The sequence below is a fragment of the Callorhinus ursinus genome, unplaced genomic scaffold (genome assembly GCF_003265705.2).
Source record: "Callorhinus ursinus isolate GAN/ISIS: 27379988/994484 unplaced genomic scaffold, GSC_fseal_2.0 scaffold113, whole genome shotgun sequence".
Taxonomy (NCBI): domain Eukaryota; kingdom Metazoa; phylum Chordata; class Mammalia; order Carnivora; family Otariidae; genus Callorhinus; species Callorhinus ursinus.
Window position 1 is genome coordinate 889576 of NW_027397175.1, and position 23553 is coordinate 913128.

The window sequence follows — 23553 nt, forward strand, 5'->3', positions numbered from 1 at the left end:
CTAAAAGTAAATATACTCAGATTGGATAAAAACCAAGACCTATATATATATGTTGTCTACAGGAAACCCACTTTAAGTATAAAGACGTAAGTTAAAAGTTAAAGACTGGAAAAAGTTATAACATGAAAACATTACTTAAATGAAAACTGAAGTGTTCATATTATATCAGACAAAGCTGACTTCAGAACAAGGAAAAATACCAGGACCAAGAGAGACATTATATAATAATAAAGAGTTCAATTCATCAAGAAGCTGTGATAATTCTAAATATAACCAATAAAAGAACTTCAACATATGTGAATAAAAACTAACAGCATATTGGCATCTTAAGAAATGCTAAATCAAGCTAAAACACTTCATTCAGGCTGAAGGAAAATGATACCAGATACACATCCCCAGAAAGAAAATGAAGAATGTTGGAAAAAGTAAATATTTGGGTAAAAATACAAAGTAGTGCTTCTCTTTTCTAATTAAGTATATACAATATATAAAAACACACAATATTATTTAAATATGTATTATTTAAGGCAATATACATAATATATATATATTATAAAGTCTGTTTAAGGCAAAAATTATAACTTACCTTAGTGGATTTATAGACTGTGTAGATGCAATATATATGAAAATTTTAGCTGAATGATGGGGATCTTGGCAAATAGGCCTATATAGTTGTACCATCCCTACAATTTAGGTAAAGTTGTACAATTTTAACTCTATATTGATTATGAAAAGCTAAATATATGCACTGTAATTCCTAGAATAAATAAAATGGAAAAAATTACGGTTAATGAGCCAATAGATAAAATTAAATTTCAGAAATACTCAAATAATCCAAAAAAAAATGAGGAAAGGAGTAACAAAAAACAATAAAGAGAACAAATGAAAACCTACAATAAAATGGCAGACCTAAATTGAGCCATATCAATAATTACATTAAATATTAGAAAATAAACACCCAGTTTAAAAAAACTCTGCCCAAACAGATAAAAGACCCAACTATGGGCTACCTAAGAGAGACATAGTTTAATGAAAAATATATAGAAAAATGTAGAGATTCTAAGATAAGCATGATCCTGTTAAGAGGTGTACTTAAAGATACAGAAAAATTCAAAGTAAATGCATGAAGATGAAAAATATGTAACATGCACAGAGTAAGCAAAAGAAGGCTGGAGTTGCTATATAAATAATAGATAAAACCAACTTCACATGGAGTATTACTAAAGATTGAGATTTCATAATGATAAAGGTAATCTCATTAGCAAAACATAATAGCTAGAACTATGTATGTGTTTAAGAATAGAGCTTCAAAATGAAGCAAAATTGAAAGAATTAGACAAGCAGATAACTGGAAAATAAAACAGCTTTTGATAGAGATTTTCTCCTCTTTCAGAAATTGATAGAGAAACTAGATTTAAAAAATTGGTACAGATATCCATATCTGGTATGAACAATACTACCAACCACCGTGACCTGACATTGACAAAATGCTACATCAACAGTCACCGACAACACAGTTGTTCAAGTGTACGTGACACATTCACCAAGACAGATCACGTTCTGGGCCACAAAATGAGTTTTAATAAATTTCAAAGGATTTAAATCATATCAGACAAATATATCACACATTAAACTTCCTTTGAGACAACACCTCTTTTTCTTGCCGTGTCCTCTGACCACAATAAAATTAAATTGGAAATCAGTAACAACTAGATGTTTAGCAAAGCCCTGAACATTTGGAAACTAAACAAGTAATCTATGGGTCAGAGAAGAAGTAGCAAAGAAAATCAGGATATATTTTGATACTGGCTTCCTTTTTCTTTCTCCAACCCCAACCCATTGGGCTTGCTCTTGTCCTGGTACCCTTGAACTGGCCCTCTGCCTGGGACATTCTTCCAGCAGACATCTGCATGGCTTTGCTTTCTTACTTCTAGGGAGGGTCTACTAAACTCCTATCTCAATAAAACTTTCTATGGTGACCCTATAATTCAATCCCCGCCTTTTCCCAGTTTTATTACTCTGTAGCACTTACGACTATCTACACACTATATACGGTTTTTGCTTTACTTTTTGTTTGGCTTGTCCAATCAAGCTTCATAGAGGTAGAGGATTTTTGTCTGTTTCCTTTTCTGATGTATCCTTTAACTCTTAGTAGACATTTAATAAATGAATAAACATAAATGTATATACAAAACACAACAGCATATTAAAAGTGTATCATTGGATGCTGGGAGTACATGCAATTAATTTTTTTTTCTTTGTCCTTATCTGCATTTTCTATGTCTTGAATCTCTTGATGGGCATGAATCTCTCGTGCAATTCTTTTAAGAAATAAAAATCTTGTCCGGAAATACCTAGCAACATATTCCCCAGAGCAAGTCTTTGAAATATTTTATATTTCCTAGCACTTGACATGCAGGAGAGAGGAAAGCAGGAGGCATAAACTTCCAGAAAATCTTAACTTTCAAGACACGATATCATCAATTTTGTCCCCCACAAAAACTTTTCTACACACAATTTGAGTTCAGTATTAAGCATATAAATATAAGAATCTATAATTTGTTAATTAGTGATAAAATGTTTTGTTTCCAATTATACTACAAATTTTATTTGTCCAGCAAATTAATTTGTTTTATAGGGTCCAAGCATGTATGACCATTATTCTGTCTCTCTTTTTTTCTAGGCTACCTTATTATATGGTAGTTAAAAGTGATTAGACAGTATTCATAGCATTATAATGACCTTGTTACACTATAACTTTGTTAACTTTTAAACTTGTGTCCTTGTATTACGTGGAATCATCAGTAAGCTTGACCATCTACTCAAAATTTAACCTCAAAACAAATTCAGCTCCGAAGAGGTGAAAAGGATGAAATAATTCAGTATCCACCTGTGCAGATGTGCAAATAAAAATTAGTCCTTGAAAAATTTGGCTTTCAGTTTTCTGTGTGCATATCAGAAGATAAGACAGTAGATCACTACATCAAAAACTAATGATGTATTGTATGGTGACTTAAAAAAAAAGAAGACAAGACAATATCTCTATTGTACAAAATATCAAGAATTAGATTTACTTTCTTTTATTTTGATCTCTTTGTAAAAAACTGTTTTCTATTTTGATTAACTTTGAAAACAAACATTCAGAGTAGGGGCAAAATGAATAGCAAACATAGGAAGTTTTATTAAAAATTCTAAACTAAGTCAATACCACCTTTGCTTCACCATGTTATTTAAAAGTTAATGACAACAAAAGGTCAATGGCCAAAACTGACAGTTTTGATGTTTTTTTGAAGATGCAAATTACTGGAAAGTACCTCAAATTCAACATCTTTCAGGCCTAGGCGATGTAACTTTGTTCTAATGTCTCACAGTCCAGCTGGAGTGTTTGCTTTTCACTGCTTAAGTGTAGGATGCATCTGGTGGTTGCAATGTACCATGAATTTTTTATATGGAAAAAGTGACTCTTGCACAATGGTCAGTATCATATAGCATTTGAGAAGACAGAAAATGATAAAACTGTATTTCTCAAAAGCACGATCAATCCATAACACCGAAGATTGGCATAATGGGGTAGGCAGTCTGTGTTGCTCATTATGTCCAACACTCCTACAGTTTTCTTATAGTCTGATTTCTTTTCCTCTTAGCTCTGTGATTGATATCAATGCACCCTCTCTTTTCCTCCTCCAACCACTTCGCCCTCCTTTGCCCCTTGAGAATTGGCACTCTCGGTTGGAGATTTTTGTAGAATTTTTCTGTTGCCAGTCCAGGAGCTGGCATTATTTCTGATAGTCATTTTAACTGGATTCAACCCAAACATGTTAAACGATTGAAGTAAATTAATTGTGTTGTCTATGTCAATAAAAGAGCCACCAGAGCCAAGCCAACATAAAAGGCTCTAACAGTAATGCCAATTTAAAGGTTCATTAACAAATACCAGTGATAGCACTGTAATCCCCAACCTTTCATCACTCGAATATTAAACAATGGGCATTAAAGACACCAGAGAAGAGACTATATGATACCAAACAGACTGAAGTTGGTCAGTTTTTTCACTTGTCATTATAGACATCCAAATATGAATTAAGTTCTAGCTGTCTTGTATATTTTCAGATGGAGCCCAAAAATGATGACAGTATTTTAGATATGTCAACTTCTTTTCTCCTCTTGTTGCCTCTGGAACATTCTCTCCTTTCTGATAATTTCCCCTCCTTCACTGAGTTTCCTTCTTTAATTGTTTAAGATGTTTGATATAGACTGACATGGATTTGGAGCCTCAACTTTTACTTCACTTGTTCACAGGTGATGGCTGAGAGATGTACAAGAAACAAAAATAACAGGAGTGTCCTAGAATTCAAGTACTGTTTCTGCCTCTCCTCTTGGGCAGAAAATAAGCTACAGATACTTTGACCTCTACCTTAGAAAAATACCTGATTGTAACTTTTGCCCCCTAAAATGAACGAATTCAAGTTAAAATGACAAATGGGGGGCTGCCTGAGGTGGCTCAGTTGGTTGGCTATCCAACTCTTGATTTTGGCTCAGGTCATGATTTCAGGGTTGTGAGATTGAGCCCTGTGTTGGGCTCTGCGCTGATCATGGAGCCTACTTGAGGTTCTCTTTCTCTCTCCCTCTGCCCCTCCCTTCCCCTGCATGCTTGCTCAGTCTCTTTCAAAAAATAAATAAATAAATAAATAAATAAATAAATAAATAAATAAAAATGACAAATTGGCAAAAGTTATTCAGAAAACACTATAGATTAATAATCATTCATCAACTGGAGTTTTGTGAATAACTTTTCCTAAAGTGATTGATCATATTAATCATTCATCTACTAAATGGCGTTAACCTTTCAAGTGGCAACACAAACATGCTAAAGAAATAAAAAAGTGAGAGAAGTTGATAAAAATTTATACAGCAATACAAATGACTGATAAGCAGAGGAACAAATGTTCACCCTTATCCATGCCTTCATTTGTAATAATAATTAAAAAAAGAACAAGACACACTTTTTCAGTCATCCTCTCAGTAATGAGATTTGAGTGATGGAAGGTGGTGCTGTCGAGGATGGAGTGAGACTGGAAAAGTGGGGGTGGATGTGCCCAGGGCCAATGGAGTATTTATGTGCCCTCTCTTTTTAAACTCTGCTGCAGGGAGCTAGACTTTGTAAAACTAAAGTGAGATACTCATGTATATAAACAATTGTTTGAAGTGTAAATAAGAACAGTATTTTGGAAATAATTTGATAACGTACTATGATAATTTTTTAAAATGTTTGAACCAACTCTTATAGTCTATTGCTATTTCTTCCTTAAAGTTTGATAGAATTCACCAGAACAATCATGGAGCTTAGAATTTTATTTGTGGAGAGCTTTTTTAACAAAAATTCAATTTCTTTGATAGTTCAAACTCTGGACTTCGATTGTCATCTGGTTTGCCAAATGTATCTGCCTAAAGATTTGATAACATTCCTTATTAGTAGATTAATGTTTGTAGGTTCTGTAGTTATATCCTTTTTGTTTTACTGATATTTGAAATTTGTGACTTTTTCATTTTTGCTGGATAAACTTAGACATTTTTCAAGTTTATTCTTTTTTTTTTTTTTTCTTTCTCCAAAGAACCAGTTCATGGTTCCATTAACTTTCTTGACCTTTGGCTATTAACTATTTTCTTGTCTTATATTTGTATCCTTTTTATTTTTTCCTTCTGCTTAATTTGGGTTTACTTTATGGTTTATTTTTTTAATTTCTATTTTTTAAAAGATTTTATTTATTTATTTGACAGAGAGGCAGAGAGAGAGCACAAGCAGGGGGAGCGGCAGGCAGAGGGAGAGGGAGAAGCAGACTCCCCACTGAGCAGGGAGCGTGATGCGGGGCTTGATCCCAGGACACTGGGATCATGACCTGAGCTGAAGGCAGACGCTTAACTGACTGAGCCACCCAGGCCACCCAGGCACCCCTATTTTTTAGTTTCTTAAGATTGGATTCTTAGAATAATGATTTTAGAACTTTCTTTTTAATATATGCATATTAAATCTATAAATGTCCCTATAAGATGTCTTTTAGCCACATCCCACACATTTTATTATGTTTGCGTCATTTTCTTTCAGTTTAAACTGTTTTCTAATTTCAATTTTCTATTTTTTCCTTTGACTCATGGGTTATTCTGGAGCGTTTTCCTTACTATCCAAATTCTGCAGTATTCTTTAATATATCCTACTAATGTCCTTTTTCTGGTCCATGATGTCATCCAAGCTCTCTGATTCCACTTAGCTGTGGTGTCTCCATGTCTTCTGATGGTGCCTCAGTCTAACTCAGACACATTTGAAAAATACTACCCAGTTATATTGTTGAAGGTCTTTCAATTTCAATTTGCTATTTTCTCATGATTAAATTGAAGTTATACATTTTTGGTAAAATAAAGAAAAATAACAGAGAATTAACATTATGCCCTACTCATTGCATCATATAAGAAGTTACATCATGATGATGTATTTTATTACTAGTGATTTTGAATTTTACCATTTCGTTAAGGTGGCATCTCCACTGTAAAGTTACCGTTTTTATAATGAAGTATCTTGTGGGGAGATACTTTGACACTATTGCAAATACCTAGTTTCTCAATATACCTTTACTACTAATTTTAGCATCCCTCAAAATTCCTCCTTGCAACAGTTATTACTGCAGGCCTGGTAAAATGGTGGTTTTTATCTTCTCTTGACTCCTCCTGTATTTAATAATTAAAATTTTATTTTAAAGAAATCTGCTCCATCTTCTTTTTTTTTTTTTAAATCTAGATTTTATTTATTTATTTGAGAGAGAGAGAGAATGAGAGAGAGAGAGCACGAGAGGGAAGAGGGTCAGAGGGAGAAGCAGGCTCCCTGCTGATCAGGGAGCCCGATGTGGGACTCGATCCCGGGACTCCAGGATCATGACCTGAGCCGAAGGCAGTCGCTTAACCAACTGAGCCACCCAGGCGCCCCTGCTCCATCTTCTTTGATTTATTCAATTCCTTATTTATATCAGTGGACATACTGCTGGATATTTCATCTTCTTCTCCAGGTTATAAATCTATTGCTATCCTTATTTCCCCAGATTTGGCTAGGGCTTCTTGAGGTTAGGCTCTGTGTCCTTTCCACATGGCTCCATCATTTTTGAGCACTTCCTTGCTTTCTGGCACCACAGAATGTCCCAAGCTTATCTTGTATTTTCCTGCCCAATCCTGATGTTAAACATTTCTCCAAGGAGCTTTGGTTTCCTTAATTGGAGAATGTTATTCTCATTGCCATGGAGGTGTCATTTCTTGTAGGCCCTTTTGCTGAAAGAGCTAGGAAATATACTCACACATTCATACACATCTTTGTTTCTACATGTATCCATCTGTCTGTATACCAAAACCAATGACCATACCAATTGCTTTTTATTCTAATCCAACACTATAGGATTCATTCTAGCTTCTCCCTGTCTTTATTTGTAACACCATTCTCTGCCAGTAGAAAACTTAGCTTTCATTATCCACAATATATTTACTTTTTGCTCAGTCCTAGCATACACATAAAATAATTCCATATTTGCAAACCCATACCCTTGTGAAAAACACATATAAACTGGGGTGTCATATTCATGCATAGTTCTTTTTGTCTTTAGCTTTACAGATATAGTCAAATAGTGTTTGGGGTTCTGTTGTTTTTTGTTTTGTTTTGGGTTTTTTTTTTTTTTTTAAGTTGCTTTGGTTTGTTCTTTTACTCACTCCCCAGTCCTTCAGTGTGGTTATATTTACCATTGGTAAGCCAGTTAAGTCCATTTCTTACTTTTTGTATTACATTCTATATTCCCCATAAAGTGGTAGATTTTATTTATTTATCGGGGGATATGTGAAACATTATCACAACCCTGAGAGCTCAAAAAAATGCTCAGCAAAGTGTCACTCCTCTTCTCTACATCAGGTTTCCATTACTGCATTCTTTCTATCCCATTCCCACCCACCTTCTGTAGGTAAACAGTCTCATTAGTTTCCAGGTTATTTTTCCTGTGTTTCTTTTACAGAAAAGATCATACATATACATTTTCATAAATCCCATTCCTTCTTACACCAAGTGTAGTATGGTACAGAAACTCTTTTGCACTTCACTAAATACTTTATTAAGTTCAATTTAAAAATAGTTAAGCGTGATTAGAAGAACTCTAATGACATCCTTGTTTTCTAGTTTTATGATCCCTCTCTTTCCTAATTTTGTGTCTGTTGTTGGATTTATTCCTAATCATGGTTCACAATCATTTTCTTGCCTCTTTGCGTGTTTAATACTTTTTCTTTTTCTTTCTTTCTTTCTTTTTTTTTTTTTCTGGCTGGAATTGTGAATGTCTGCATCGTTGTTGTTTTCCTTTAAAGAGCACTGTACTTTCATCTGGCAGGCAGTTGAAGTGACTCGCAGATCAGTTTGATCTCCTTCAGGCCTCTTTTCAAGCTTTGTTATGGTTGGCCTAGAATAGGCTTCACTCCAAATGGAGTTTAGCTCTACTAGGAAGGCATGACCCCGTTGGCTATCACCAGGGACTCTAAAAGTGGCCAGATCAAATGTCTTTCTACTTTCTGTGAACTCTGGGAATTGTTCAGCTTGGAAGTTACTAATTATCCTTTGTTGGGCCTCATGGACTTGAACTCTACACATGCAATGATTAGTTCTCAGCAAAAATGCAAGCGTAGCTCGAGCATGTTTCTGGAGCTTTTTCTCTTCATACTTCACTCTTTTTTGGGACTCTGCTGTGCAACCTCCCCATTTTCCCTGCAGTTTCTATGTCCTCAACTCAGCAAGACTTTGAGGATGTGCTTGGGCTCCCTCTTCCTGGGCCCGTGGCAACCAAGCAGGAGCCGGAGGTGATGAGATGGCTGGTCTTGTTTGTTTCCTTCCTCTCCAAGATCACTATCGTGTTCTATTGTGCAAAGCCTGAGACCAACTGGTACATAGAGTTTGTTCAATTATCTAATTGTTTACCTCAAAAAAGCAAGTTTGGTCTTTGGTATTCCTGCAGGCCTGAAGGCAGAAGTCTGGCCATTCTTAGTTTTCGATGTCAAATTACAAGCAGTACTCACTAGCCAGAGAGCCAGCTTTGCACAACACAGGGACAATTGTCCATGCTTTATGGTAGTTAGCCCCCACCCACAAACTGTGGCCATAAATAATATGCCACTCTGTGATGGCTGTGAGGCGAGTGGTGCCCCTGGAGCTGTGCAAAGTGAACTTGCACAAGCATGAACGTGGCTCTGGTGGAATTCTAGAAACAGAAAATTTGCTACTGCCATGTCATGCAAGATTCTATCTGCAAAATAAAAAGGGGGGCAATGATCTTACTACTTTGTTAGCGGCTATAATGGCTCGAGGGGGGCTCGAGGGGGCTCTTAGGACACATTAGAAACATGTTGACTGCTAAAGAAAACAGAAATGTAACTTAAGTATAAGATGCCAGTAAATATATACATCAAGAAGAACGTTGTGGAAAACCAAATGGTTGGGTGCTGGAAATTAAACTATCGGGTGTGATCCAATGAAGAAATTCGGGCTCCTCAAGATGTGCATAATTATACATTATATATGTACATATATTATGTATATTTATATTATGTATCTATAGAACCACACATAACAACTTCTCCTTGGGTCTTCTTCATTTAGGAGAAATCAATTTAAATAAGCAACAGAGAGACTGCTTTAACTGGAAAAAAAGGACAAAACTTGTTTATGAAAGTATGGAGAGCCTGTCCCTCTGGATACTCCTGGAGATGGTTGACAGGTGAGATATGGGGCTGAAACCTTTTATGGACCCACTAGCAGAGCTAAACAATTTTCTGTCCTTAGCAGCTTCTTGATTTACTGAGTAGGCACTTATAGTATGGAAGGTCTATAACCCCATCCAACAGTTATTGACTACCTACTAGTCATCATGATATGTAGTACCATGACAAATAAGATAAATAAGATACGATCTTTGTCTTTGGGCATTTTCTAGTGTGGCAGGAGAGATAGCCTGAGGAAAAATAATTTCAATAGAAGTGATAGTTCAAAGAGAAACTTTAAAGGGGATATCAGCTGGGCAGAGGTATCCTCCCAAATCATTACAATCTAGAGACCTATATCACTACATATGTATCTTCCTACACCCACATATATACACATACACATACCTAAATGTCTATGCTTACTTACAGCACAAATGTCTGCGAGCCCTTATAAATTATTGCTGAAACAGAAGTTGCATTACAGTTTTTGCTTCAATTAAATATCCTTTATCATCGAATGTAGACACTCATTTTGTTCTGACAAGCATAATTTAATTTTAGTGATTACCGGGTTTCATGGAACACTATCACACACATCAGGTTTATTTGGTGAGACTAATGCAGGTGTAGTCATGTCAGAGTTTCCAGCCATGTGCAGCTCTCAGGTCTTCCCCGTGGAACTCAGTGAGTTTGCTACTGTTCCCACCGAAATGTAGCCGATTAATTACAAAGCTAAATGAAGACAACTGAGATCCCACGGAATACTGGATCCTAAAGACTGAAACAGTGACTCCTTGAGGAGTGATAGAAGCTTTTTCTGTGGCCTGACTCATGTTATTACTAACAGAAAAAGAGCAGTGAATTACATCCACAGTTCCTGTGAGCACCCCACAATGATGTCCTCCTTTTTGGGGGGGTCTCATCATAGGAAAAATATGGCAGCTCGTTAAATTGAGAAATAGATGGGTAGACATATTGTGGCATGAGGATACAATGGAGATGTTTTAGAACTAAATCAGAATATACTTTACTAAAAGGACAGTTTTCCCATTACACTAGTTTCTTCTTGCTGCTAAAACAAATTACTACAATCTTAGTGGCTTAAAACAACGGTCGTATATTATCTTACAGTTCTGAAGTTCAGACGTCTGAAATGGCTTTATGGAGCTAAAACCAGTGTATTGGCAGTGCTTTCTGAAGGCTTTAGGGAAATGTTCATTCATTTTCTTGCCTTTTCCAGCTTCTAGAGGCTGCCCACATTCCTTGGCTCAGGGCCAAGGAATGAAAAGCCAATAAAACAATCCCTCTGGCCTTTGCTTAAGTTGTCATATCTTGTTCTCTCTCTCCTGCCCCCTCTTTCACTTACAAGGATCTCTGTGATCATACTAGGCCCACCCAGATCATCTCCCCATCTCAACCACGTTGGCAAAGTCTCTTTTGCCATAATAGTAACATACTCACAGGTCCCAGGAACTAGCATGTGGATTTAATTGGGGAGCCATTATTCTGCCTACCAAGCCCAGGATGAGATAGTTCTTAAAAATTCCTCTATGTTTATTTTGATAGGCTATATTAGTGATATTGGTAGTTATATTTTGATAGGTTATAGTAGCAGTTCATATTAATTTTGATAGATTGTAGGTTATTCTGATAATATTAAAAAGTTTATTTTGAATTGCTGATTTAAATTGGGCATATGAAACAATTTACTATTCAACATAATAAATGTAACTAATTGGAGAAATTCTCTTTAAGATGATGCAAAAACTTCTCCTGTTGAATTTGTTGCGGAAATGCTTGGCAGAAAGGAGGTCTTGCATATTTAAAGTATTTGAATTATATTTTTGTAAACGAATGTGTCTATTGTCTGAAAAAGTGCTTGGCTTCTCTGCACTCCTGGTATAGTGTCTGTCCATTGGTTTTTGCTTAGCATGGTGCCCACTGCCCAGCACCTGCTTGAAAGATCCTTGGTGGTCTCTTGTAGAACTTAATCAATTTTTTATTATGAGTGGCTGAGCAGAGCACATAGGAGTGTTCTGAGGCCACAGAATTATTTAGTTTTGATAGTAGATCTTTAAAAAAAAGGCCTAAGCCATACATCCTACCTCCTAAATATCTCCTAGGCATCAGAAAAATGTATGTATAAGTAGCCATTTTTTCCTAATTGAAATGGAGCATTTAAGTCAAAATAGTTTAGAGGAGTGTGTGTGTGTGTGTGTGTGTGAAGCATTTCTGCCAGCAAAAAGTCCTTCTCTGACCTTGAGCAGAAACCCAGAGTTTCTTGAGCCCACCACTCTCCGAGGTCTTGTTTCTCCTGCTTTGCTACCCATTAGCACTGAAGTTGGAGAGGCAAATGTATTGTGTTGTGCATTGTGCTAAAATCTTCTGTATCAATGGATGGTCTGAGACTTAGTGGTAGTGGGTGTTAGCAATATGGAACACATGTGCTGGAAGATTCATCTTTCCATGTGGACTATTATATTATGGTGTTGTCTCATTAAGGAAAAGGATGGGGTTATTGGAAAAGGAGATAATCATGTTTTAATTTTTGTTTTCTAGAAGAAATTATTAAAAATTAGGTAATTATAATCAAATAATGTTATCCAGATACTTTTATTTTAAGTGTTCATAAGCAAAGTTAGAGTAAGCCAGATCACTCTACGGGTCTCTGTGCTTATGAATATGTGATTAATAAGTGATTCGATCATTTAATGAATACTGCCTATTTATTCTTTTCTAGGGACTAGAAGAGGCATCTTATGAGGAGAATAAAAATACAATTTGAAAATGACAAATGCATTAGATGATTTTTAAATTTTTCTTTATTTTTTTTAAAGATTTTTATTTATTTATTTATTTATTGAGAGAGAGAGAATGATAGAGAGCATGAGAAGGGGGAGAGTCAGAGGGAGAAGCAGACTCCCTGCTGAGCAGGGAGCCTGATGCGGGACTCGATCCCGGGACTCCAGGATCATGACCTGAGCCAAAGGCAGTCGCTTAACCAACTGAGCTACCCAGGCGCCCGAAATTTTTCTTTATTATCAGCAAAAATAAGAAAGTAGTTTAATGGCAGTGGGTTAAGTGGTTATAGAGTATATCTCATGTAAAACAATTGCAGATAATTGAAGCTTCACTCTCCTGTTAACTTGGCTATTGGTTTTAAAGGTGGCTTTAAAAATGTTAGGAATGTATCAACTATCCTAACTGGAGCCTAATTGGAAGACTGTCTATCAGACGCTGAATTAAATAAGTATCTCCAAGAATTTTGCCAAAAAGTAGAGAGGAAACCTGGGAACCTACCAATATGTTACCATATGTGGAAAGGGGGATTTTGTAGATGTAATTTTGCTAAGGACATTGAAATGAGGAGATTATCTTGGATTATCGGGAAGGCCCAGTTTAGTCACAAAGGTCCTTAAAAATGGAAGAAGGCCTCAGAAGACTCAGAGGGAAATGTGACTGTGGAAGGAAGTTTGAATCGATGTGGCATGAGAAGGACTCAACTTGCTGTTGCTCCTTTGAAGATGGAGGAGGGGGGCCATGAGGCAAAGAATGGGGGCAGCCTCCTAAAGCTGGAAAAGTCAAGGAAATGGATCATTCCCTAGAGCCTCCAGAAGGAGTGCAGTAAGATAATAACTTGGTATATTTTTAAGCCACTAAGTTTGTGGTGATTAGTTGCAGCTGCAATGGAAAACTAATACACATGAATCAGAGTATATTAGAATCATTAGTATTTGGTTTACATCCTGGGAGCAGGTAAACTCATCTGTAGTTGAAAGTGAATTTCAGATTGTCAGTTTGTTCCAAGAGAAAAAAAAAGAACTCTAAAACTTAGTAGATTTATACTTTTTAAAAAAATTTTCAGAGAATTAGGAGACTCACACAAGCCAAGTTTTGAAACTAACTTAAATTTAGAAAGTTATGAATTTCTAACAGCATGCAAATATTTTGAAATTTCAACTCAGTGTTTCCTACAAATGTGACTTACTGCTCTGAAGACAGATAATGTTACCAAATCACATATAATTTTACAAACTTACATCTAGCTTTTAAATAAATCAAAGTTGATCAATGAAGTTTCTTTGACAATAAACCATTCTCTCTCTCTCTCACTCACTATATGTATTCAGCCTAGAAAGTTCATTCTGCATCTGTCCCATTAAATTTTGTTGACTTTAGAAGCATTCTTTAAGATACTTTGAGTGAAAATTATAGTGAGTATTCGTTTGTCTGGTTCATTTGTTGGTTTGTACATACGTGTTTTTACTTACTGGACTCATCATTAAGGGAGACACTTTCTTTGAAAGTGTCGTATCTTTGTTATGGAGAAGAGATGCAAACAATTACTAAGAAACTGGATTCTTTTTTAAAAAAAATTTTTTTAAATTTATTTGAGAGAGAGCGAGAGCACGTGCGCATGCATGAGTAGCAATCAGGGGATGGGGCGGGGGGTAGGAGCAGAGGGAGAGAGACAAGCTGACTCTGCGCTGAGCATGGAGCCCAACATGGGGCTTAATTCCATGACCCTGAGATCACGACCTGACCTGAAATCAAGAGTCAGATGCTTAACTGACTGAGCCACCCAGGTGCCCCATTAAGAAACCTGAGTGCACTGTAAATAATAATAATAATAATAATAATAATAATAATAATAAATGTCCTTTCAAATGAATAGAGAATACTCATGAATCTTATTTTACCCTCTCCCTCTGGCTTATAACAAATACTTGGCTTTCAGTTTCCCACCATCATAACTCTCTGATTTTATAACCCACCTGTGGGTTAGAAGTAAGGAACAATACATATATACTATAGTGGTGGAAACTAGGAAGTTACAAGTCTTTATAGTAGTCAAGGCTTTCCAAGTGTTCTCAAAGTCAAGCTGAATGCAGACTTAATGTTTTCACTTTTTTCTCTGTCTTATGCTTTCAAGTTGTCCATATACTTAAAAACATATACTTATGTAATTGATTAAGTTGGAAGATTAATCATGGCATGATTAGGGTCTTTTAACCATTCAGAACTGGTCCATTTCAGGCTCAAGTGGTTCCTGCTGTGTAGTCAGTCTTACCTGCACATATTTCAGAGTAAGTAACCATATCTGGGTTCACTAGCTGTTCTGAGACACTAACTTATGTCATCCACTCAGTCTATCATCATAATGACTGAGAACTGAAAAGCAAAGAGATTGACTCTTCATTTCACAAATTTAGTTTCTGTGCAAGAGTATAAGGAATTGTGCCTACGTGCATTACACTATCCACTTCATGAATAAAACAATACAAGATCAAGTACTTCAATTCTTCCAGTCAAAAATTCAGCTCATTAAGATTGTGATTAGATTGCAAATATTTTATATTGCATCTATGCAGGGGGAGTTGTCTATCTAGGGTGTAGAAAGGAAAAGTATTGATTCCAGTTATTGTTTCAAAGTTTAGATATCTCAACTGAGTTTGCAATTAGGAAAATTCTAAAACTTTTATTGTAATAATTTTCATTGATAAATTGCCAGAAATATATTATATGTATACTTATTTTTTTATTTCAGCCTGGCCCTTGGGAAAAAAAATGGAAGTCTTAAGTGACACATTCCATCATAAAAATATTAAAGGTTGGCCAATCAACCAGCAAACATTAATTTCAAGCCTTCATATTTATGTATGAGTCCTGATAAAAAAAAATGGTCCATGCCATAAGGTGGTTTTTTTTTAATTTAAATGATCTGATAAGATTTTTAGTCAGAGAATATTTAATTGCTCTATCTCAAGAAACTACAATAGGTATAACAGGATGTTCATGGGCTGGAAGAAGGTGGTCTCAGGTGAGTATTGATGGATTTGAATAAAATGTAAAGAAGGGGGAAAGCATTTCAGGAGGGAGGGAAGAGCAGGAGCAAAAGTGAAATAAAAATGGACCTGACATGAATAAGGGTATGAACATGATAACTTTTGAATAATATGAGATTATGTTAGGAAGGGATGAAAGAATAATCTTGACTTTGGTATTACAGACAATCAGGGCTCACTGATGAGAAGGGCTTATCAATGATCAGTGAAAATAGATGATGTAGGAGAAGAAGCGCATGATCTTCTGATAAGAATGCTACCTTTATGGCCACTAACACTGAGAGACAATGTTTTCTATTCCAACATGCAAAGATGACTCTAGCTGTGCAATTTCACAAATACTTTAAAAAAGGGGGGGGTGTCAGGGCACTCGTGATCATAAATTTCTTCTCTGATTCTATACCTTATAGAGACTTGCAGAGAATGAGAAAGGCAGGGTTCTTTTCTCAATTAAAAAGTTCTATCTCTAAAGCCAACTTGCACAAACTTAGCGTGGTCAGGGGAGGAAGAAGTCTTGCCAAGGAGACAGCTTTTATAAGTGGAGAGAGGAGCCATGTATTTAATCTACACTCTGCCACTCCGTATAACCCACATTTGACATGCGGTATCCCATTTAATCCACATAAACATTTTTAAACATTACCTCACACTGTATCAGTCATGGGCCAGTCAGAGAAACTGAAACCACACTAGGTATTTCAACACAGATAACTTAATATAAGCGGTGGATATAGAGGTGTTGGTTAGCTACATGAGCTAAAGGGGAGGATGGATGTAGTTTAGGAAGCAGCTATCAGCCCCAAGGCTGAGGAGCTGGGATTTGGACTTCCTGTTGGAGGCTGATACCTCTGAAGGACCATGAGCCTTGTTCTGTTGGTGCCAGTAGGAGCTGAAAACAGGGGCCAACTGTCACCACTGGGGGTTGGAGTAGTTGAGAACTGCAAAGAAAAGAGAAGAAGGAAGGTCTTTCCCCACCCCTTCCCTTTCTTTCAGATGACGTAACAAGAAGCCAGCTGGCAATGAAGAAATGTAGTTGGCAAAGCCCCAGCTCCAGCCATTCAAAGCAGAGTATGAAGGGTGAGCTGCGAGCTGAGCGACACAGCATATTAACCAGCACAAGCATTCTACTCAGAGTCTGTGTGGTGCTCAGAAAAATTCAGCTGCACTCCTCACATAGTACAGTCAACACATGGCACAGTCATAATGTGACCTCCACCAGAGCCCACACCTCCCACACAACAACATCCTGTTGTGTGGGGTGATGTCTCATCAGAATGCTTCCAGAGCTGGTCCCAGGCTCCCATCAGAGCATCTAGTAGCATCAGGCTGTATGAGGCACCAGCACTGGCCACATACCTTCATCCAGGCACCACAACACCTTGCTAAGTAACTAGGTACCAAGCCTTTTGAGGTTGCACTTGGATGGAGAACAGTTTAGCCTTGGCTCTGAGCCTGAACCAGAGATAGAGATTTGCTCGCCTCCTCCAAGATCCATCTCCCACATCTGGAGTGGGACTTATTCATAAAACACTTCACATTCCACATAAAGTGGTCCTAAATACCATATATAAATATGATTTTTTGAGAATGATGTTTTACTCACTTGTAAGGAAGTGCTCTGGCCAAATTGCATCTGTAACACTAGAAGAATAGGCTGGTGTATTTTTATTGTTTGTGTGAGTCCCTAAGCACAGTTAAATGAGCATGCATTTTGCCAATGGTCTTAAAATACAAGAGCAGACAAGTTTTACCTGAGTTGTTTTTTTGTATGAAACACAACTTCACACAACTTGAAACACCCTCACCGGAGAAATGTTAATGAGAGGCCTTGGCACCTAAGAATCATTCTTAAAATTTCCCACTCTCAAGGATTCTTTTCTTTATAAGTGCTGTTCTCAAATACAAAATGGAAAATTCATAGTATCTGAAAGGTTAGATTACTTACTTTATCACCCTTATTATGGTAACTCTAAGAGAAATAGCAAGTGGTTTAACAATTGCCCATTTATAAATGTGACTGTTTAAAAGAAACACAGAGTTAGGATTTCAAGTCACAGGGAAAATTTTCACAAGCAATAACATTAGTCAAAATGTGTTTGCCTTCACAGTAGGTGGAAATGTGTGTGGTAGAACATTTGAGACAAGAACATGTATTCAAGCCACATATATTGGACATTTTCAGTCAAAAGAAAAAACAGCTATAAATCAGGTTGAATATTTAGTTTTAATGTCACTAGAAGTAATTTCTCAGAAGTTATCCCAGTTGCTGCTATACAGAATTTTCCTTTTTTTTTTTTTTGTTATCGTTAGAGTCAATACCTGATTTGTTCCAAGGAATAATATTTACTCCAGGAAAATGCTTCTTCTTGTCATTTTTCCTAAACCTCTAAGTACCAAAAGCTCTTTTAGAAGACGTTTTCTTTTGGGATTCTCACTGAGCCACCTACTCACTGGAAGAAAACTACTTCAACACCAAAACCAAATCAAGCTAATTAAGCATCACTGTGGCCGAATGATTGGTCTCACCATCTGAAGATTGTGGTTAGTCTCGTGGGGCCACTGACTTGCACAGAGGCCTGAATAAAGATACCTTTCTTTTTAATACATTGTTGATTGGACTGATCTTCTGGTCCAAGTGCCCATACTTAAAATTCCATAAACTACTGAGATCTCTATGCAATTTTCTTTTTAATTACCCAGGGAGTACCGTATGGATTTGTTAATTAGTTTTTGCAATGTACTTCAAGATTCCAACAGGAAACAGACTCTGGCTTCCCAGTGCCGAAAGTAAGAGTGTTTGTATAAGAAGTTATAAAATTGTTTCATTTCAAGTTGTTTTCTTTCTTCTTCTTCTTCTTCTTCTTTTTTTTTTTTTTTTTGCTTTAGCTATGGACAAGTTCCTTCTGCCCGTCCAGGCATTTAAAAATGATCACTACTACTTTTACAATGTCACCCCACTAGTTTGTATTTATTTTGTGTGGTTTGTAGTTGGACCTCATGTAGTTTTATGGAAACAAGTTTAAAATTAATCTTCTTATTCCTGGTACACAGTCCAGCTGAATGATGTGAGGAATGGAATGAAGAGCTTTTTATCTGGATCATGAAAATTTGAAAAAACAGACATTGTTTTTTAAAAAAATGAGAAAAAGATGAAAAATTATAGAGCTGGAAGGCTTTCATAGAAAAATCTTCTATCTCCAAACAGGATTTTGTGACCTCAATGTATTATGTACCAACAAATAAGTTCGAGCCAATTTGCATTTTGTAGGGCCGCAATAAAAACTGAAACCACAGGAGTATTTAATTATGCACATGCAAAGTAAAGACTTGTATACATGTATGCTTTCACATGCATGCAAGTAAACACATGCACACGTGCAAACACACACACACATCAAATAATGTCCAATAGTTATCATTATAAAACAAGCACACCTCAGTTATCAGAGGGGTTGACATAGTTCTGGCCTCTTGAATGGTCAGCATTTCAATGTGCATATGACATGCTGAGAAAAAACTAAACACACACACATCCACACACACATACCTCTGAGGTTCATGGTTACCTTTTGATCAGAGGATTTGCAAAATATCCAAAGCCTTGAAAGAAACCATGAAGTTTGAGAAACATTTGTAGGTTCTGACAAACTTCCAAGCTTCCTGCTGGGAATACTTTGTGCTCTTTTCCATCCTGCCAGAGGAGAGCAGTAGTTTATGGGCAAGTCCTAGGCAATTAGAATTCCATAATTCAAATTAATAACCTCATAAAACACTGCAGATTATGTGCTTGGTTTTTTAACGTATAACTAAAGTACTATTCTGATAGTGATTTTCGAATTACTTGGAATTCATCCCAACCTTGCTAAAAATAATTTTTTTTAAACTTGAAGGCATGTGAAGTTAAAAAGATTTCATCTAATGAAGAGTTTTTTTTTTAATTTACAATTAGATTTTCAGATTAGTAGGACATGGAAAATATTTGCTTTCACTGGTTTTGCTTTACCGGGAAGTAGATGTTAAGGACAAGTTTTTCTCAGGCTGACCTTTTCCAAGTCGGAAAGGGGAAGCGGCAGAAGGGGGCAGAAACGCAGCTTCATTTTATCATGTTCCTCTTATGCTTCATCACATTGTCTAGTGAGATGAATGAATAAATTAGGTTTTGGGTTTCATGTGCTAGATTATGTGTTTTATATATTTCGCTACTTTTAATTTAGTAGGGCAGTCCTTTCCATTAGAACATGGGTCTCATTAAAAGAAATGTTATTATGGAACCGTGTGCATTAGGTTTAATTTTCACTCAATTTAAAAAGAATACTTGGGAGAGTAGTGCATCGAAGCACAAGAAAATGATTAGTTGAGGGTCCTTTTAAAGAGAGGAGCCAAATGTGTGAGAAGTAGTGCCTCTGGGGCAAATAAAACAATCGAATAGTCGGAAACGGGGTTGCAGGCTTCGCATAAATGACCGTACTGCTCTATTTTCAGACCTCCTGCTTTTCTCTAATGACAATTTCTCTTTCTTCTTGAAGCAACCGTCAAAGAAGGGCTGGGGGTAGAGAGTGACAAGGATGGTCTGAGGCCCAACTAGGACAAGACCCCTAGAGCGATGCCTTTCAGGATTTCTTACATTCTCTCACAGAGGGAAATGTCGTCTATTACCGCGGAGGTGAGGAATCCATTCCAGTTCGAGCCTTTACCTAGCCCACTGAAGTTAAACTTCAGTGAGCATCAGAATCACCTGGGGGGCTGGTAAAACACAGACAGCTGGTCCCACCGCCGAGTTTCTGACAGAGTAGGTCTGGGAGTAGGGACTGAGAATTTGCCTTTTTTTTTTTTAACAGTTCCCCAGGCGATGCTGATGCTGCTGGTCCCGGGGCCACACTTTGAGAACTGCTGATCCCGAACGTCCTTAGAAAGGACCACTGGCTCCGAATAGATGAGAGACATAGGCACATACAAAGATGAATAAATTAGGTTCTCCTCCTAAATGAGTTGGGGATGTAACCATCCTTGAGGCCTGCAGTTTGAAATGGTTAGCTGATTCTCAGTTGTACGAAGAAGTAGCCATATATAGTTCAATCTCCTCCATTCATGCTAGTGCCTTACCCTGATGAGTTCTTTAGCTTTGCAAAGGTATTTTCATTCTCAGATGGCATATCAAGGGTGAGGTTTACTGAAAGAAGCAGTAGGAGAGCTATATATAGATGTTAATTGTCTGGAAATATTAATATGGATTTTTTTTCTCCCTTGCAGGTAACAGAAACTAACACTGGATAACTTACATTAAAAAAGGGATTTTACTGTTAGGTCATGGGCATGCTCCCAGATGAAAGGATGAAAAACCAAGCTTGAGAACAAGCACCCAAACAGCCTGGGTTCTAGGTCGCAGCAACGACTGGGTGAATGAATTCTAATGTTATTGGTATTTTCTTATTGGTTAAAACGCAAGTTTCAGAGAGAGAATCTTCAGTTAGCCCAGCTTAGCTGAAGTGCCCACCTCTTCAATAGAGAGATCAGAGTACCTTCATTCATAATTCCACTGACCTGTGTGCACTAGGGGAAAAAGATCCTCCACCAAAGAATCAAGTGTTGTTCTCAAAAGGAAGAGTAGGCCCCTGAGGGTCCACACATGTCCACCACACCATTTGTGAGCCTTGAGTCGGCTAACTGTTTTCTAAAGGCCAGCTTGAAGTGCTATCAAAGAACCACAAAGTTGAAAGACATTAGAATATAATAATTTCACCAGAGATTTTCTTTTAAGAAGGTTAATAACTAAAACAGTGACTCTCAATCTCATCTCTCCAAATTAGAAATGGGAACCCATAAGAAATTTTCAGTATTTTTGTAGCCGGACCAAAATTATGTGTTTGCTCTCAGAACTGAAATGTCACGTTTCTTTATGTGGTTGCAAATATACATCTACTCACTATAAAAATACTTTTTTCTCATCATGTTAAGAAACTCTGCTATGTAGTTATAACTGTCTTAATTTAAAATCTAGGAAACAAGTGATTAGGTTTTCAAGGATGTGGTTTGAGAACTTTTCGAAAACATGGGATATGGGCCTGTGTTTTGGAGGTAGGGCAGTGATAGTATATTATATTATGAGAGGTCTTTGGTGACTCATCATTGCCATCACTGGTTAAGCCATCTGTTTGTTATGGGTTGAATGGGGTCCCCCCAAAATTCATGTGTTGAAGCCCTAACCCCCAGTACCTCAGAATGTGACTTTAGGGTCTTTAAAGATGTAAAAATCCAGCCACTGGTGATGGCCCCTACTTCTGCTGATTCTGAATTCCACACACTGTGTCATCTCTGCAGGCCCCTTTTCCGGATGATTACTAATTTCATGTTCATTACCGGCTGTATGTTTAGCTCCCTCTTCTGTTTCAGGCTCTTCCAGGTTTCATGGCCCCCTTGAAGCTCATTTCCATTTTACTGTTCTCAGCCTGCCCCGTTAACCTCAAATGTCTCAGGCTCATCTCGGTTTGGACGACCTCCGGGATGAACTAACTCCCTCTCTCGGCATTGACAGTCTCAAAAAAGCAACCCCGGGGTGTGATTACATTATTCTTCTATGATGTATGAGGAAATAGTTTTACAGACAGGTTAAGTAACTTGGCCAAACTCATTCAGTTAGTAATCACTGAACTGATTTCCTCCCAAAACAGTATCCAATATTTATGCTGTAAGCAAAACTGGGCTACAGCCACAATGTTGTTCTTTTATTCATTAACTTTTGACTTCCAACATTCATTTAAAACTAATATTGATTTTTTCTAAACATCAACATCTTATTTCAAAACCACTGTTCACAGGGGAGCCTGACTGAGAGACCATTGGTCATTCCTGTGCTGGCTTCGTGGAAACACAGGGAAAACACATTTCGCAGATGGTTTTAAATAATGCCAGATCTTTTCTTGAGAAAATATTTTCTGCGAAGTATACCTAAAATAAGAGGGAAATACATCCTGGGTGTTTTGGATGACTCGCTGAAGATAATAGCTCTCATATTTTATCTTAATGATTCTTTCAAATTTTGCATTCTACTCAGTAATATTTGTGCTTGCTCTAGTATAAATTATTTACATGTTTAAATGCCAATGCTTACACTTAGAGATTGTTTTCTGTATTTCTTGGTTGATGGATAAGATACTATTGCAGTGAGTTTATGAATTTTAAATATGAAACAGACTGAATTGAGGAAGGTTCCATGACCCAGAAATATCCCTTGGTATTACAGTAAAAAATGTGTGTATGGATATGTATGTAGACCCAGATCACAACCCTATATTTTTTACTGATGTATAAGTTGTATTATAAGAATCACTAAATAAACATGCCCATAATGTTCAAGACATTCAAGATAGTGTGTGTACACAGCACCGTTGTTGGAGATCTTATAGGTTTTGTGTACATTTGAGTCATATGACAGGACTGACAGCTCTGGGCTCCATTGGGCATTCACTTTTTCTATCTCTGGCATTTACTCATCAAATGACTCTTTACAGTGAAGAATGATGAATGATGATGTTATTCTTGTCTTTAACAAAAACGTTGTAAACATCATTACTTTCAGTTGAAGTCAAATGCTCAAAACACGCATCATCCCCAGAGCAATTCTCTTACTTTAGCTCTCAATGTTCTCTTTAGTTGGAATGATTGTGATCTTGTCAGACATGGTGACAACCTTGAGGGTTTCTTCTTGCAATTATTGATCGATATTACTTAGCTTTTTAAAAAGTACCTTCTAAATAAAGCAGTTCTGTTACACATCCTTTACCACTGAGGACAAAGAAGAATTAATTCATCATATCCAAGGTTGACCCTTGGCTGGATATCTTCACTCCCTCTCTCTGTGAGAAAAATCATCACTGAAGCCAAAGTTAGACCACCGTGGTCCCCTAACTGCACATCTGGATTTGTGGTTTTCCAGATTAAG

The 23553-nt window shown here is 36.9% G+C and overlaps 1 long non-coding RNA gene across 1 annotated transcript in view; it reads left to right on the top strand.

Annotated features, from left to right (window-relative positions):
* Positions 1–21086, top strand: part of LOC141371871 (uncharacterized) — a 66185-nt gene extending 45099 nt beyond the window's left edge. The window contains exons 2-4 of the long non-coding RNA XR_012377153.1: positions 9665–9782; positions 20141–20277; positions 20865–21086. This is a non-coding gene — a long non-coding RNA (uncharacterized lncRNA). The remainder of the gene's footprint in view (positions 1–9664; positions 9783–20140; positions 20278–20864) is intronic.
* The last annotated feature ends 2467 nt before the right edge of the window (positions 21087–23553 follow it).